General features: G+C 33.1%; 1 pseudogene; it reads right to left on the bottom strand.

The window, feature by feature from the left end:
* Positions 1–967: 967 nt before the first annotated feature.
* Positions 968–5537, bottom strand: LOC111412133 (annotated as a pseudogene).
* Positions 5538–18946: the final 13409 nt, after the last annotated feature.

Raw genomic sequence — 18946 nt, 5'->3', positions numbered from 1 at the left:
TCCATTTTTTATTGGTAGGTGGATGGGAGAGAGGAAGTAGATGCGAGAGAAAGTGAATTATCTTAAAAATAAAAATATACTCCCCTTAAAGAAAATATTTTCTTGTTTTCAAAGAAAATATGGTCATGTGCTCAAAGAAAATATTTTTCATGGAAAAATATTAATCAAACGGCACAAAAGTAGAAATTTGGCTAGAAAAATGACATTTTTCATGGAAAATATTGATAATCAAACACACTCTTATTGTAAACGATATCAAGAAACAGGATTTTCTCTTACATTATTTGTTTTATTATAGATTTTATAAGATGGTTTGTGGTTTATTTTGAGCATATTTTTATTTGTTTTGAATTATTTTATTGGGTTTCACAGAGCAATGCCTCGGTGTCCGGTTTAAGTTTTTAAACATTAGTGATGCAAAGGTTTTTCACAAGGTTTTCAACATTGCTAACAGGTTTCACAAATATGACATTCTTATCAGAAACTAAAGTTGGTAATTTTCCTCTTACCAAATAATGGAGAAACAGTACAAATAAATAGAGGAGAGAACAATCTGAGCCTCTAACTATACGATGCATAAAAATCTTCCTAAACTAATTCCTATAAGTTAGGGAAAAAACTAAGTTAGGAAAACTAGGAATTTGGGTAACAACCTACCCAAATCCTTTATTGAAGGAAACAATAAACAGAAGAATACCTAGAATACGTGTACCTTAATTACACAGATATTTATGAATTTCTACAAAAACAATTGTGAAGGCAACCCGTGCAAAGGAACAATTTATCTGAGAAATAACTATGCAACATGGCATCAACAGATTTTGAACAAAGGAATGAACTACAATATTCTTGAGAAGTGGTAGTGTCCTAAGTAAAGATGGTCTGCCTATTTTTGCCGAAAACTAAACAAGGCTAAACAGATGTATTCAACCTATAAAAAAATTTATGCAGTGTTGCAATTTCTCCGTCTCTGGCTACTCTTTGTTGGATGAGTAGTAGGCATAAAGTCAGAGTAAGACTCTGATAGCTAATTATGCAAGAAACAACATGGAAAGAATAATAGGGAAGGAAAGTGAGATAAAAAGAGAACAAGAGAAGAAACTTAGAGCAGGAAATTATGTAATTAGATTCAATATCAATAGTAGAGTTGTAAATACAATGAAAAACTTAGGTCCCTCTAGCAGAACAATCTTTGACGGAACTTATAATAGATAAATATGAATAAAATAACTTACTCCTAATTAAGACAAACTACTAAAATCAAGTATTTGTCAAACTTTATCCTTCACTCTGTTTCACCCGGAGTAGACTTCTAATTGTTTTCCATCAATCTCACTTCCAGCATTATTGCCACTTGAAAAGATAGTGTCTTCTTTATTTCTCAAACTCATATTAAATTTATGAGATAGCTGTTTCCGAAAGAATTAAGGCTAGATCAAAACACACGGATCAACTACAACTACTGCACGCTAAGCTCCTGTAAAATTAGGAATATGGTTTATGCTGAAAATATTCACGTACCAGTTCAATGTTAGTTGGCTGAGTAGCTCTATCAACGGCCTTTGGAATCCATATTTTATTGTCATTCTCTATTCCACTGCTGGCAAGCATCATAGTATGAGGATGAGGTTCAATACAATTAACCACATGCTTATCTGCTTCCATGACACGGATGAGCTTCCCGCCCTTCTTCCAAATGAAAATTCGACCACAACCGGACCCACTCACAACATACTCGCATCTAGACCCATAGGAATTCACTCCCTTCAGTCTCAAAGTTCAAGTGCCCTTTGTAGACCTGGGAAACAGCTTTTGTATTGCCGTCAATGTCTGCTGGAGATGCAACAGAATAATGATTGGGGTTCATATCACCTGCATCGTTGTCATCAGAGACCAAGGATGTGGGAACTGGATCAGGTCCTAGTCCCATGTCCCCAGTAAAAAGATAGATGTGAACTCATTATTGTAAGATACAAGAAGCTCTCTCTCAGCAGAGAATGCCAACCCTGTAATTCCCAAATTCTCATCACCCACTAAATGTGGGGGACAAAAGAAGTCGACAGGCTGACCAAACTCAGTTGATCTATCTCACTTATATTTGCGGATATCAAATAGTTGAGCAAACTCATCTGATCGGCCAACAGCAAAGAAATTAGGATTTCTTGGATCAATTGCAATTGCATTAAGTAGAACGGCAGATATGTAATTCTCATGCTGGCCAGATTGGCAAGTAAAGAGTTCCGTAGCAATTGAAGTTTTCAGATCAATTTGTGGAATATATAATAACATCATAACATTAAATTTGTACATATGGATCACGTAAAGATGATACAAAAAGGGTCAGATAGTCGAATAAAACTGATGATACAACAACTATCACTAAAAGCATTGATGTATGACGTGATAGTCAACTGCACCATCCTGTAGGTAAATACTGAACAAGAAAACCTTCACAGCAGGCAAAAAAAAGTTGTGAGGTCTTTCCATTTCAATCGACTCAAACAATTATTAACATGATGCTAAAAAGAAGCACCAAAGGCCTGATTTTCCGTGGGAGACATGATCAGTGCAACTTAATGAAAGAACCAAACAGTGGGGATTGTGGGCGTGGGGGTGGTGTAGGGGTTGGGGTCGAGGCTAGAATATAGTAGATAAAATAAAAATACATGCTGAACTAATTCCATCTTCACAACAGATACAGAAATGTGAGGGCTGCCAGGTTCAATGGCCAACTTATGAGCTCATCCCTCACGTTCTGCTAGTAGCCTAGTCTTCACCTTTCCCCGCTCAAGAATCTGAGCACGCCTCACCTGAAAGTAAGAACCTCTTCCCTTCAATTTACAAATATTATTGAGCGTCCACAATGGCACACATGAGAAAAGACTCCTTGATGTAAAACAAAAGAAATTTTTTGATCCAAGTCCAAACTAACCATTTTTCATGATTTGAGTTCAATTTTATCTTGTCCTCAGGAAGGAGACAAGGCAAAATATTATATGCCCATCAGCAGCACAGGTAACAATGCTTCAGTCTGGTGTAAGGCATAATCTTTGCTTGGAAAACATTGTTGTGATGACCAGAATGGAAAGAAAGTCTAACAAGACCAGTTTCCGAATCCCAGAGTATGACCATCCAGTCGTCAGAGCCCGATACAAGAATTTCACCACCAGCATTGAAGCTAACTGCGCTCACACAACCTTTGTGCTTTCCAAGCTTCCAGAGGATATCAAGACGAAGAACAACATCCTTATACAAGACCTTGGAAATTACAATTTAATTAGCTTGAAGCAAAAAAATTGGACAGTTATATTAATTCCCATATTCTGCATATTGACTTTTATCGTAAAGTAACATGAGGGACTGCGTGTAACTAGCACTAATTGCATAGGAAGTCCAGAAGTGAAATCATTTATATAACAAGGAAATGTCTAGGAAAGAATAAGTGAAGAACATTTCAGTCAATTATAATGAGTATTAATTTGATGAGTCCCAAATGGGGAAGACATTCAATCAGGGGAAGAGAAAATTTATGCTAAGTCAGTAATAAGAAATAACAGATAAGCTAGCATCAACAACCCTGTTTGTCATTTAAGGACATGTCAAACAGGAAATAATCACTTCAACTCTGCAATTTGACACTTCATCCAATCTATATGACATTAAAATTTCATACTCTGCAGTATATTCAAGAAAATGTCTGCATAAGGCAAAAAAATCTTCCTTTATCTGAAGGAAAAAAAGAAGCCTAAAACAGCCTACAAATGATTCAAGTTGTTGTATGGATATTTTATTTTTGTAAACTTCATGAAGATTGGCTGATGGCATGTAACAGAAAATATTATTATTTTCACCTTCAAGCATGTTTAAGTACAAAAGGCAAAAAAAAAAAAAAAAACATTTAATAAGGAAAAATGATACTGAGAGTATAAAAAAGAAACAAAAAGGATCACATTTGGAAACTCTTACATAACAACATTTCTGGCCAGCTAACTATTCTTATTTCTCATGATTAGAGAAGACTGAAGTGAAAGAAAAAAGAATACTTTGTGGACATAAATATGATCTGAAGTTCAGAAAAAGCAATAAGGGGAAAAAACGCTTCTTTCTTTTTAAAGGGACTCATTTCCAGGTATTATTTTTGCTAAACCTAACTAAGGATTCATAATTTGTAATTTGTATATTCCCTATTAATTATAGTTCCCACTGTGAAAAGTCCAGATCTATCAAATCGAAGCAATAAAATCGCTGTGAAGTTCAACATTAAATGTCCTGCAGGTTTACACTCTCCTTAGGGCTCAGAAGTAAACAACCAGTTGCAATAACAATTGTCTTAGAAACTACGCCAACAGACTCATGCAGGTAACGCCATGTGCAAAGTAACACCTTGTTGTTTCAAAATTGAATCAACATCACTGAGGCGCAAGTTGAACCCAGAATAACTAGTCTCTTAAAGATATTTTGTTTCCTTCTCATTTCCTGTTTACATTAAGAGAGTATAAAATATAAACTTGTATATTTATGCTGAAATCTGATGATAATAATAAGATACTGATGACATATGCCCGTGAATTAAGTAAATAGAAGTAACATCAGATGTTCGCATGCAATGCTCAACACGCCAAAAAAGTAAGGGCCTGAACTTCCTAAAACAAGTTGAACTGTTCTTTTTTACCATGTTTCCAAAATAGCTCTTCAAAGACATCACAGAAGCAACTCTGCAGGTTTGACTGCATGAGATGCAAAATTTATCCTTGCATTTTATAACATATAAACACGAAATTAGATTCTAGCCAACATCATCCGAAAATTCTGTGACAAAAGTGTCCTTTTACTTGTCTAACTAGCCCCGACTCTTGCATCTGAAATTCTCTCGTCAGGATTTGGTGGCAACATCTCATAATCATCTAAAACCCGAGTCAAAAACAAAGAGCACTCTAAAAACAAAGCCGTGCGAGATCCCCAAGTAAATTCAGTACACGGAGTAGTAGCTGTCTTGATTCCATTAAAAACACAAAACCGCAACACAGAAAAGACCATAATTTCTACATGTTTCAACTACAAGGTAATAACATACAGAGTTAAATAAAGCAGAATTGCATCATCGTACATAGATAAATACGAATTAGAAACTTTCTTTCTGAATAATCAACATTGGGAATCGGGAAAGAACCTCGGAGGCGGCGAGGCCGTGGGCGAAGCTTCTGGATGATAACTCACCTGCTTCACGTTTCCATACATCGACGATCGTCAAATCCATGCTCGTTCTTGCTCTCTTTCTCATCACATTCATAACGCCAACAACAACAATTCAAAATTTCCAAACAGGTATAGCATAAAATTTACTGTTCAGAAATTCATTATACAGTAATAGGTTAGTAATCAATTCCACCCAAATTAAGAGAATTCCTGTGGGTGGGGAGATGGATGAAAGGAATCCATAGTTGCTGAAATTCTTCAAACATACTGTGATGATCTGTTGAAGATGTCGCCGTGGCATCTGTTCGGTGCAACAGCGCATGATTTCATTGTATATTTACAATAGAGGAAATGGGGTCAAACAGGCGAAAAAAAATAAACATACATTTTTCAAAATGGTCGTGGATCACTGTTCAAAAAAAATCAAAAATTTGTAAAAACTTTAAAAACATTGAAAACTCAAAATTGTTCATGATATTTTCACTCTGAAACCGACGTTTGGAGAGAGAAGGGGAATAAGGAAATCGACGAGTTTTTCTTGGGAAAAGATTGATCGGCCACTATTAGAAGCGAAGAAAGTAAATTTTGCATAATTTTTCCCCTATTAATCTATGTTAAAGGTTTATTTTGTTGGAAATAGTGGTAGAAATCTTTGTAGGATATGTAAAAATAGTAAAAACTAAATTTTTTTAAGGTTTGGGCGCCGAAAATCGCCATTTCGCCGTCAAAAACGGCCCCATGAGGAAGACAACAGTATGCCGTCTGTTAACAGACGCCGTCTGTTTTTACTGTTTTTTTATCTTTAAATAATTATTTAATTATTATTTAAATGATAAAAGAAAAATATAAATAATGAATAAATGTTAATAATCAAAATACGCAAGTAAAATTTAATTACAGATTAATTGAAAGAAATTTAACATTTTAAATAAATAATTAAATATTTACGTTTATTTGTTCAATAAATAATTTAAATAATCAAATAATTAAATTAAATAATTTAAATGAACAATTGAAATGAAAAACCATTGGAATAAATAATTAATTTATCACAAAAATAAATAATGGACATGTAAATAATAAATAAATGATTATTTAAATGATAAATAAATAAATGTTATTATTCAAAATACGCAATTAAAATTTAATTGATAGAAATTTCTAACATTTGAATTAAATAATTACGTTTGCTTGTTCAATAAATAATTTAAATAATCTTTCCATATAAATAATTCAATTAAATAATTTAAATGAACAATTGAAACAAATAATGAAAAACAATTGGAATAAATAATAAATTGAAATGCACAAAAAAAATAATGAACATTTAAATAATAATTAAATGATTATTTAAATGATAAATGAATAAATGTTAATATTGAAAATATTAATTAAAGTTTAATTGAAATAAATTTCTAACATTTGAAATGAATAATTAAATATTTACCTTTGCTTGTTTAATAAATAATTTAAACATTCGATTCATATAAGTAATTAAATCAAATAATTTAAATGAACAATTGAAACAAATAAATGAAAAAATAATTGGAATAAATAATTAATTGAAACACACAAAGATAAATAATGAACATTTAAATAATAATTAAATAATTATTTAAATGATAAATGAATAAATATTAATAATCAAAATATTAATTAATGTTTAATTGAAATAAATTTCTAACATTTGAAATAAATAATGAAATATTCGTGTTTGCTCTTGTTCAATAAATAATGTAAATAATCAAACAGTATAAGTAATTAAATCAAATAATTTAAATGAACAATTGAAACAATTAAATAAAAAATAATTGGATAAAAATAATCAAAGTAAATAATTAAAATGTAGATAAATAATTGAAATTAATATCTAACATTTAAAATGAATAATTAAATATTCGCTTAATAATTAAAATAAATATTGAATAAACGACTAAAGAAAAATATAACAAATAATTACATATTTACGTTTAAATGTTCAATAAATATTTTAAAGAAAATAATTAAATATACAATTATAATAAATAATTAAAATTAATCATTCAATAAACAATTAAAATAAATGTGAAATAAACAAATAAACAATCAAAATAAATAATTTAGATAAACAATTGAAATAAATAATGAACATTTAAATAAAAATAAACAAATTAAATAAGTAAGAAATATAAATTTTCAAAATATTTTATTTAAATATGTAATTAAATATAAATAATAATATTTAATTAAATAAAGAATTTAAATAAATTTCTAACATGGGTTAAAATAAATTATGAAATAAATAATTTTATAAAAATTAGTTTTTTCCTTTTTTATAAGTTGTTGTGTAATTTTTAATTCATTTTCTTTATTATCTGTTATTTCGTGCGTATATTACTTACAGTTTGGTTAGTTGAATTTTCTGACATTATGTTTCTAACATTTGAAATTTTGTATGATGGATTACCATTTGGTTGCAGCCTTGAAACAGGTTCCTGGCAAAGTTACGTCGAACTGTAACTTTGTCAGCTTCACAGTAGTGTTAGATTCACTGAACGAGGAGCACGCAGAGATATTACGTCGATCCTGCCTATGGCCCCTGTATTCACTGCGATCTGTACAGTTCTCTGGAGAGTTTATCGATTCATTACTGTGTCGGCTGCTTAAGCAAGTTGATGGAGATGCCTTCCACATTGATCTTGGAGGAAAGGTTGCTACATTTTCTATATTCGAGTTTGCCCCCATCACTGGATTGAGATGTACGGGCGAAGAGGCAGCGAGGCTAGTATTTCGACAGACAAGAGGCTGTTGAATGATTATTTTAATGGGCACACGACAGTGACACTGGCGCAGTTAGGAGATGCATTCAGGGGATGTGACCAGATGTCCGACAAGTTGAAGTTGGGGATGGTGTTTATACTAGAGAGCGTACTGAGGTGTCATCACAGGAAGATGTCGGTTAATGTTTTTCGGTTGCAAGTTCTTGATGACATCGATACGTTCAACAACTATCCGTGGGAGGAGAGATACTTTTTCAATACTTTACACATTTTCAGGAGGGGGCATTCGATGCCTAGGGGAAATAGATCGGAGCGTAAGTACGATGTATATGGCCTGCCGTTAGTTTTGCAGGTAAATGTTTAACATAATGCATTATCCATTTTTTTATTAAATTGTGCATATAATAATCATAATTGTTGCAGATATGGGTCTACGAGACTGTTCCTATCCTAGCTGGTCGGTATGCAAGGAGAAGGTATACACATATCCCTCGGATGCACCGCTAGCGAGCACAAGACAAGCCTCTTGCAAAACAATTATCAATTATCCTAGACGATCCTGAGGTACGTATTATATATTTGTGCTTTCTGTTGTATGTCATTTTCGAAGCTGGATACGTGGTCAGTAATTCGATGAAATGTCAATATCTTAGCTTGAAGTCCTCACTGAGTTGACACCATCGATTGAGGATTATATCCGTGAGTTGTTGACAGATCGTGTTGCTCGAGAGAGGCTTGAGTCCATCGTCGATTGGGACACGGTATAATAATTGAATATAATATGTTAATTATCATTATAATTTTTTAATGAAGTTATTGATTTATAATGTTTCTTTTTTCAGGAGCTCCGTCGACTATCACCTCCGCCGAGGGCGTCACATTTCCCGAGGATGTCGCCTCCGTCAAGGTGTCCCCTCCCTACATACGATCACCTCCATCGAGAGTGTCACCTCCCTGCATGAGATCACCGTCTCCTGCGTTCGGACACCTCTCACGTGAATCAGCTGCACGTAGTCAGAATGCTACTATCGATGATTTGTTCCGACTTATGATGGAGATTAGAGGCGACGTAGCTGGCTTACGAGGCGAAGTAGTTGACTTACAACGTGATGTCGAGATGGTACAGGTCGGTTTAGTAGACCTTTATGCTGAGGTCGTAGAGATACGAGGCGACATAGTAGACCTGCGTGGGACTGGCGAGTATCGGGATGGAGGGGGTGGCGGAGGGACAGGTAGAGGGGATGACGGAGGGGGTGATGGAAGGGCCGGTGGTTATCAGAGTCGAGGAGGTTAGACGGGGTATGTTGACTCATTGTGGGCATCGGATGATGCATTAGCTTCATATCTCGATGGCCCAATAGATATGGAGATGGAGATGGAGGATCAGGCCCCGATGGAGACGGAGGAGGGGTACTCGAGGCTACGGTCGGGAGGGTGCCAGAGGAGGAGGGGGTACCCGAGGCGGAGGTCGAGAGGATGCCGTCGGAAGAGAGGGTGCCCGAGACAGCGGTTGGGAGGGTACCATCGGAGGAGGGGGTACCCGAGACAGCGATCGAGAGGGTGCCGGAGGTGGAGGTCGTCAAGGTGTCGGAGGAGGAGGAGGGGATCTGAGGGTGCCGGAGGAGGAGGTCGTGAGGGTATCAGAGGAGGAGGGGGTACCCGAGGCGGAGGTCGTCAGGGTGTCGGAGGAGGAGGGGGTATCCGAGGCAGAGAGGGTACCATATCAGACGCTAGACTCACCGGACGTAGTTTTTGTGTCGGAGGGGACGAAAGAGGTGGTCCCGATGGTAGGTGAGGGAGTGTCAGATATTGGGAGGGTTTCGCGTGATGTTGATGTGCCGGAGCTGGTGGTCGGGAAGAGGCCGAGGGCACCATCACAGTACGTCGTTTCTTCGTTTATCGCGAAGACGAAAAGGAGGAGATTCGTCGACGGCACGCACCCGAATTTATTCAGGGAGGTGGACAACGCCAAGTGGAAAGCGTTCGAGGCGGAGTGGAAAGCACATATGCACGGGTAAGTATTGTATTATTCGTTAAGAATTAGTACATTACGTAGATGCTGACACATCTATATTTTTACTTAACAATTTCTTTTCTTATTTTTCAGAGTCAGTCGCAGGATTGTTCATAAGACGATCTCGGACGCTTACAAGTGGTTTCACGACATCACAACTTTGGGGGCTTGGCTCGCCGATGATGTAAGTGAAGTAGTAATATTGTTATTTATTACGTATACATATTTTTGCGTTTTGCATTTACGAAATTAGATAACTCCTTTTTTAATTTGTGCAGCACATTGACTTCGCCATGGCTTTGCTACGAGATCGAGTTGAACGACATCCAAGATCGTTCCACATTCCTGGCCGACTCATATTGAACACTGAGTTCATACGTGTCGTTGATATTGAGTACCAGACGTTGCAAGCTGTGGGTAGCGAGTACACGACGCCTACATACATGATGGAGTGGGTCGTAGGAATGTGGCCGAATGTCAGGGGAAAGCCATAGGAGGGTTGTACGCATCTGTACATTTCGGTATGTGTCAATCAGCACTACATTGCAGTGGAGATTGTATTTGTCAACTCGACTATATATGTGTATGACCCCGATCATTCATGCCTGACACAAGGTCGGCTCGAGCAAAATCTGGAATCGGTGTCTGTGATCGTCCCCATGCTGGCTAGACGATATAACATTACTGTGCAGGACAGACTAGCCACCGTGTAGGACACGAGATGGCGAGACAGCAAATATCGTAAGTGTTTATTATTTTATTTTTGTAATTTACAACTTACGTTCTAGTTAGACAGTGATGTGCTAATACGATATTTTGTAATTGTAGGGGTGATTGCAACATATTCGCTATCAAGTACATAGAATTTTTGAGTGTAGCACAGAAGGTTGACACAATCAACCAGGCGTGGATACAAAATTGGAAAAATAAATTAGCTTGTGATTTATTTGAATTTAATGGTGATCCGTGGATATTGATTCGTGTTTTTTTAAAATAATTGTACATATTGTAGTGTTTAAATATTGTATATTTCATTCATTCATTTGTAATTATGAAATTATTGTAAAACATATATTATTTTTTTAATATTTAAATTTTTGTTTTTTAATTTATGTATTTATTTAAATGTTTCATGACGTATTTATAATATTTGGGTATATTGTGAAGAACGCACTGAGTTTTAAAAAATGATTAACTTCAAATATTACGCAACTAATTAATGAATTATTAAAATAAAAAAACTAAATCTAATAATTAACATAAATAATTAACATCAAGAATATGCGTAAATAATTAATATCAATGTTATAAATAATGTTACATAAATTTCAATTATACATCTGTTACGTTGTCATGCAGAGGGTTCTGACTTGTACAAAATCTTCTAGTATGTCCTGTTGCACAACACAGCCGCACTTACGAGGTCGGTAAAATTCTCCGGTCAATGGTATTCTAGACGTACGTGTACGTTCAAGAGTACGTGAGCCGACTGTTGGTGGCAACAAGTTATTAAATGAAAGAATGTGATCAGGAACTTCTCACTCGACTTCATTTAGCACAGGAAATATGGTTTCGGCATATGCTGCTCTCCAAGAACCAATTGTGTCATAAGCACTGCATAAGGTGTGTGGTGAAATTCCTCTATACATAGTCATTGCCACTGCATGTGTACACGGAAAACTCTCCAATTGAAACTGTCTACACGTGCACGTGTTATCATTCAAGTCAACGATGTATCCGAAATTACGTGCACATCTCGCGGAGAAGCGAAATTGATCTAGTGGTTCTACATATACCTTTCTTGCCACCTCTAGAGTCTTGAAGAGTTTATCTTCCTGAGCCGGGGTTAGCACACTTGTGCAACTTTGTGATTCCTTACGATGATCATGAAACCACTGTTGCAGCTTGTCACGAATGTTCTCAAGCATTGCGAGAATTGATAACTCTCGATCCTTCTTAAATAAGGCATTGAGCGACTCCGCATTGTTTGACGTCATCATGTTGTATCGACGTCCTAGAAAATGTGATCGTGCCCAATGTTAGATCCCCATTTTCGTCAGATACTCCCATGCATCATAGGATTTACTTTCGATTTCAACCATAAACTTTTCAAACTCTTGAAAACTGTAAGCCTCTGCAGCTCTCCTAAACAACGTAACGATACCTTGCCTCGATACTTAGTCTTTAGATTTCCTAGTATATGGTACATACAATAACCATGATGTGCATCGGGGAAGATTTCGGTGATACCGTTAATTATTGACTGCCCTCGGTCGATTACGAATGCAAAGTTCTCAACATCCCCAATTACTTCCCTCAACTTCGTGAAAAACCAACGCATTGCCAAATCATTTTCTCCGTCAACTATGTTGAATACAAGAGGGTAAATTTGGATGTTAACATCTTGACACGATGTAATAATCAACTTACCCCCGTATCTCGCCTTGAGAGTTGTACCGTCCACTAGAATTAAGGGTCGCATTGCGTTTCAAAATCCTCGAACGCATTGTCCAAGGGCCATAAAGAAATACTTGAAACGATTCTCGTCATCCTTCTCAATAAAAAAATGGCAATTTAGTATTAATTCTTCCCATATTATAGCAAAACCTAACCAATTAAATAAACAATAAAGATAATTTAAATAATTAAATAAGCAATATTAAAAAAATAAAAAATTAACAATTAACAATTGAATTAAATAATTAATTACACATTAGATAAAGATTCGATAAATAATTAAATAAACAATTGAAATTAATACCAGGCCAATTTAGCATAACTCTCCTCGGTCGAACCTATCAAGTCCTCCAACGCGCATTTTTTGGCCTTCCAAGCCTTCTGATAGCTCATGACCACTCCATACTCTCGACGAACGTTATTAATAATGTCCGAAAGTCTGTAAATTGTTCGTGGGTCCTGAAACTTGTGCATTACTTCTCGACCAATGAACCATGATCGGGTTTGTTTGTGATCATTTCAACGAATACCCACTTCGCAAGTATGTTCCCGTGCATACTTACGAACCACAAAGAACTCATTCGTGTCCATTTTCGTTGCTTGTAAATGTCAAAGGCAACTGTCATCAACGTAGATAATTGTGTAAGTCGACTTGTTTGATTTCTTCACTTTAAACTCAAAATTGTGTTTTAAAGCAATCCGGTGAACAGCTTCCTGCAAATCTTTCTTCGTGTCAAACAGTTGCTCGACATACAAATCTTCATCGTCAGGGACTATACGCGAACAATTAGAAAACCGTGCACTCGGTCCAGCCTGTGAGCTCCCACTCGACACATGTTTCAAACGGGATAAAGCAATCAAATTCTCATTTGTAAAGTCATTATCTTTTTCATTGTCTTGAACTACCGAACAAGTTCTGTGTGTTGTGACATCATGGTGAGGAGAAACTGTCTCTGGACCAGCTACAATATCATCACACACTATTTCCACCGTGTCCCAAAACTCATTCACATACAATCCCCCCCATCGAAATCTTCCTGTTCACTCTCGGGGACATTTTTCTTAATCAAAGTTACGCAAATAGGAATCGCACATTTCTGGTTCATTTCAATTAAAACCTTCATTTCAGTTTCAGAACCGTTATAGGTGGAATTGAAATGGATGTATTCTCGCCCATTAGAAATCTCAATTCCATGGCGTACTCAGAAGGATCAATTTTCAACAAGTTCTGTATTTCATTGTACATTTCTGCATATGATGTACTGGATGTTATTACAATTGCAGTACAACCATATATTTCACTCGTCCATTTCCACACCCATTGATCATTGTCATTATTTTCAAATTCACCAAAGTAACAAATCAAGACAGGAGCTGGTCCCATATCTGCATTACGAAACATCATTTATTAAAAAAAATTGTAATTACGAGAATAAAATGACAAAAATAAATATGACAAAAAAAAAACATGTAACAGCTGACCCGGACACGTTTTTAGCCGGCTGTTTTCATCTGCACGGATGAATTTTTTTCCTCGTTTTTGCTAAAAAAAATAATTTCACATCCATTTAAGACTGTACTATTTCATTTTTCTAAAATTATATGTTGAAATAAAATTTAAATATTCAAATAATGTACTAATTTAACTAAAATGAAATTAAACATACGTATTTATACTTACCAAATTCAAGTGCCGACTATGAGTAATATTTTTTTGTTGAGCCTTTGATAATGTTTTGAGATATCAATGTTCAAGCAGATGGAAGAGGAAATTTCTTTTTAACTGTGTTAAAAAATCTGATAAGGAAAATGATTTCGTTTTGAGATTCAAGTGGGATTGTTTGGATTTATTAATTTTTTAAAGAGGGTATTATTGTATTTTGGACAAATGATATGTTTTTGTAATTACAACACATAATAAGGACAAAAATGACATTTACTCTTCAAAAGGCCCTTTTGGTAAATGACAAAAAAAAAATTTGTCATTGTGAAAATTTGGTATTTTGACTTGGTTATTTTAAAAAGTACCCCTTTAAAATATGCCTTTAAAATATGGGTAAAGATTTTTGGACAGAGTCCGAAGTGCCAATTGGGCTCCGTCCAGCAAAGTTCTTAAAATATATAATTATCCTAATAATTACTACACTTATGTTTACATGTTCGATTGCCAAATTTAAAATAGTGAGATTTCACCACTAAACTTATCCAATACATTGATCACCAATTTATTTTTGTTTATATCCTTTTACAGAGGTGGTGACCTGACTGACAAAATGTCCAGGTAGAATCTTGTCACCGTTACCATGTAAGAAAGCTGTCTTTCATTACTCGCTATATTTAAAAAAAGATGTCTTTATTTGCTCATTATAATTTAAAAATGTCTTTGATTACTCATTGAACTTTGAATATGATTAAAATTTTGTCACTAAACTTATGAAAATGAAGTCGACCTATCTTAAAATTTCCCACCTAAGCCGTCCTTATTTTAATAAGTTTATTGGCCAAAATTTGACCACTTGTAAAAGTTCAATGAGCAATCGAAATTTTTTTGAAAGTATAATGAGCAATCAAAGATTTTTTCTAAAGTATAGTGAATAATCGAAGTCATTTTTTGAAGTAGAGTGCAATAATGAAAAATCTTTTTTTACGTGCAAACGGTGATGTGGCGCAAACTAAACATTCCGTTAGCTACATCACCACTTTCGTTAGAGGTTCTAAATGAAATTTAAACTAGTGAGTAACATCCAACGTTTGAATAAGGTCAGTGGCTAAATCTCGATATTTTAAACTTCATTAGAGACATGAACATAAGTTTAGTAATTATTGGGACAATTGACTCAACAAACTAACTAGCATAGTTTTCTCTATTAAAACATAAGTATTAAGGGTTGTTTGAGCCCTAATTTTTTTCTCAAAAAAATGCATTTTGAAATAGTGTTATGATAGAGAGTGTGTGGTTAAAAAATAAGGAAAAAATTTTGAATTTTGGTTGTAATATTATTTTATTGAAAAATATGTAATTGAAATGATGTGAAATCACTGTTAAAAAGTATATTTTGATGGAAAAAATGAGGCTTAAACAATAGCTTAATATCGTTACAATTATTATAAATAAAATAGAACTTTTAATTATTATGATTAGAAATAATAGAAGAAGTAAATATGTTAAACAAGTCGCTTACTATAACAAAACTAGAGATTCATTAAATTAATTGATAAGTGCATGTTATACACTTATTTAGAGCTTCTTTACTTAATTATTTATAATAAATTGAATGAATATCTACTTAATTTTGTGGGTATATGGTTAATTGTAAGTAAAGTCCAAATTTGAATGCGCTCGGATGAGTTAGGTGAATATTGGTTAAACTGAAGTATAATTGGAATTGATTCAAAACATTCTGTTTGGAAGCGATTTTGAAAATTGATTTTTTGACCGTTAAGAGAAAAGTAGAGCCACCTATGAGAGAAGAAGTCAAACTTTACAATTGGAATAGTGAAATAACAGTTAAAAAATCAATTTTTTTGATGAAAAATCACTCACAAGCACCGTCTTAAAAGATCATTTGAATTGTCACCAGTCAACTGGAAGTATTAATGTAGCATTTGGTAAAAATTCACGAGTTTCGAGAGATAAAATAACATTTAAAGATTGAGAGCTAAATTGCAAACTTCATTAACTTGCATCGAATTAATTATTAATGCTTTTGGAATGAAGTTGAATTAATTGTGAATATTAGAATGTGAATGACTAAGTTTGCATGAGAAAAATTAATCAAATTGATAAAAGGAATTGTTTAATTTTTCGTCTCAAACTTTTTTTCAAAATCAATTAGAAAGGATTTTGATCTAAAATCTTGTTCTATAAATAAATATCTTAATCTAATAATTTAAAATATTTGTCCGATTCATTATACATACAGTATACAAGTCAAATAGGTTCTTATTTTAGAAAATTCACAATTCTTGTACAAAAGAGAGCTAAATATGATGGGTTTTTTTTTCCCACAAAACACATCCATACCTATTTCATATATTTATTTCTTGAACAGAAAAAGAAAATGAATCAAATGAGAAAAAATTAAGAAGACATTGAAGATATTCAAGATTTCAGATGAATTTTCATCTTCTTTTTAATTATTCAATTTTGGCGATATTGTATCATCTAAATTGTTGTAATTAATTTGATGCTTTGCTAATTGTATAAATGCTATGGTAACGTTGAACCTTGCTTTTGAAAATTTAATTTCATATTTTGACCTAAAAGCGTATGTTTGATTTTGAATTATTATATTACTTAGAGCTGGTTTGAGCCCCTTTTTTCAATGAAAACATATTTTGGAATAGTATTTTTATGGAGAATGTGTGGTTAAAAAATAAGAAAAAAATTTAGATTTACGTGTAATATATTTTTTTTTATTTTTTGAAAAATGTATGATTGTATATAAAAAAGAAAAAAAATATTTTGAAAATAATGGAGATCAAATAAGGGTTTAATGCTTTTAAATTAATTGACGACTAGTTCAATTATTTTAAGATTTCTATTAACATTCGAGAGAAAGAATGAGAATTTGACATGTAATAAAATTATTGTAAAGTTCGATAGGAATAAAGATAATTTTATTTGCATATTTAATGAATGTCACATGTGAGGATAATTTTGGTTCAGAGAGAGAGAGAGATTATAACAATTGATTCATATTCAAAGAAGTGTCTAAATCATGAGTTGATATTTAAATGGATTAAATTAGGAGCATTCGACGTCCTAGCATTTATCAACTGCTTGAGTTTCATAACACTTCCAAATATTAGTTAGATTAGTTGATTTAATAATAAATATTAAATTCTTAAAAGTCTGTTTGATTTGGATTAAAATCTAATTTTAATTTATGTCAAAATCATACAAACAATATTAACCACATTATTCATAGGTCCCACAACTTTTCAACAACATATTTCAAAACATTCTATCATAATCTACTAAAAATTCTACTTCTAATTCCCACTAACACCCTCTTAGTATAAAACTTCTCCACAAAAATTGTTGTTCGATTAAAGTTGATGTTATTAGAAATTAAATTAAGTACTTGGCTCGGCATTTGTTGTTTATCTATAATCTATAATATATTAAATATCGCATTAAGTGAAAATATTTTATTAGACGATTTTAACCCGACTACCATTCAATTATTTTAATAATACTTTATTTTTCATTTTTCAAAATGTAATAAATACTATAAAATTCTTGTCATGTATGAATTTTGTGTTATTAATTCTTAATTAATTAACTTTCACATTAATCTAGACTCAATGAATCTTGATTTGTTGAATTTCATTTACATGAGTCTAGAGTTATTATAGATAAATTTATTTATATTCATGCGTCTATAAATTTAATGGAGGTTTACATTTATGTATTATCAATTACTCCATCCGTCTCAATTATATAGACTTGTTTCATTTTTCATACGGATTAAGAAATTTTCTTTAATGTCATTGTAAAATTAATTTTTGCCAATATTTTTTCTAATTTACCACTATTTAATTTTCAATATATAGTAGTAAATTATCGTTATAATTAGTAAAGAATTTGAACGATTTAATTTGACAAAAAAAAAAAGAAATTAGAGTGTTCCATGTTCCCAAGAAGTGAGAAATGTGTGTATTTGAATGATTTCAAGAAATTTGCATATTAAGTGGGGAAAATTGAATACGGGTATATTTGTAAAGAAACAAAATAAAATATTCTAAATCAGGAAATATGTCTATATATTTTGGACAAGAAAAAATGGAAACACAGCCTATATAATTGGGACGGATGGAGTAATTCTTATGTATCAATTGCAATATAAAAAGATTGTTCACTTGTAGCATTTCACCATCACAAAAATTTTGAATCATGGAAGTTGAGTTTTTAGAGTATAATTTTCTTCTCTTAAATTTCTATTCTAATTTTTATTTCCTTTAGTTCGTTTGAGACTCATCAAATTCTCCAAATAAATTGATAACAAATACTACTTTTATAGCATTTTAAGTATTTTAGAATAACGTACAATGCACATTGACATGTTGATTATGACACAAAATGGGTTTAATATTACTGACAATAGATTTTTTAAGCAAGATGAATCTTAAGAGACTAATGTTTTAATAAAATTAAAAAGACTAATTATTTAAATTAATAGAGTTCATTTAATTATAGGAAAAATTCATTTTTTTTTAAACTTTATCTTAACTTTCACTTTGTATCACTCACATCCCAAACCTTTCAAAAATATGTCCAAATGGATGGAAAATTGTTAGTTGACCAAGAAAAATGGACTTTTATTAATTTTGACAAAATGAAAGGGGTTAAATAGTAACTTTACAAATACCACATTAAATATATAAACAAAAATTATTAAAAATAAAAATAAAAAGGGCTTATCTTCCCAGCCTATAGCAACGTCGACACATTGTCGAATGGCCGGTCATAGCCACCAACATCACACACAAGCCGTATCATAAACCACCACCATCA

The sequence above is a fragment of the Olea europaea genome, chromosome 16 (genome assembly GCF_002742605.1).
Source record: "Olea europaea var. sylvestris chromosome 16, O_europaea_v1, whole genome shotgun sequence".
NCBI classification, from domain to species: Eukaryota; Viridiplantae; Streptophyta; class Magnoliopsida; order Lamiales; family Oleaceae; genus Olea; species Olea europaea.
The sequence above is the reverse complement of the archived record's forward strand: the minus strand, read 5'-3'. Positions and strand labels throughout refer to the sequence as shown.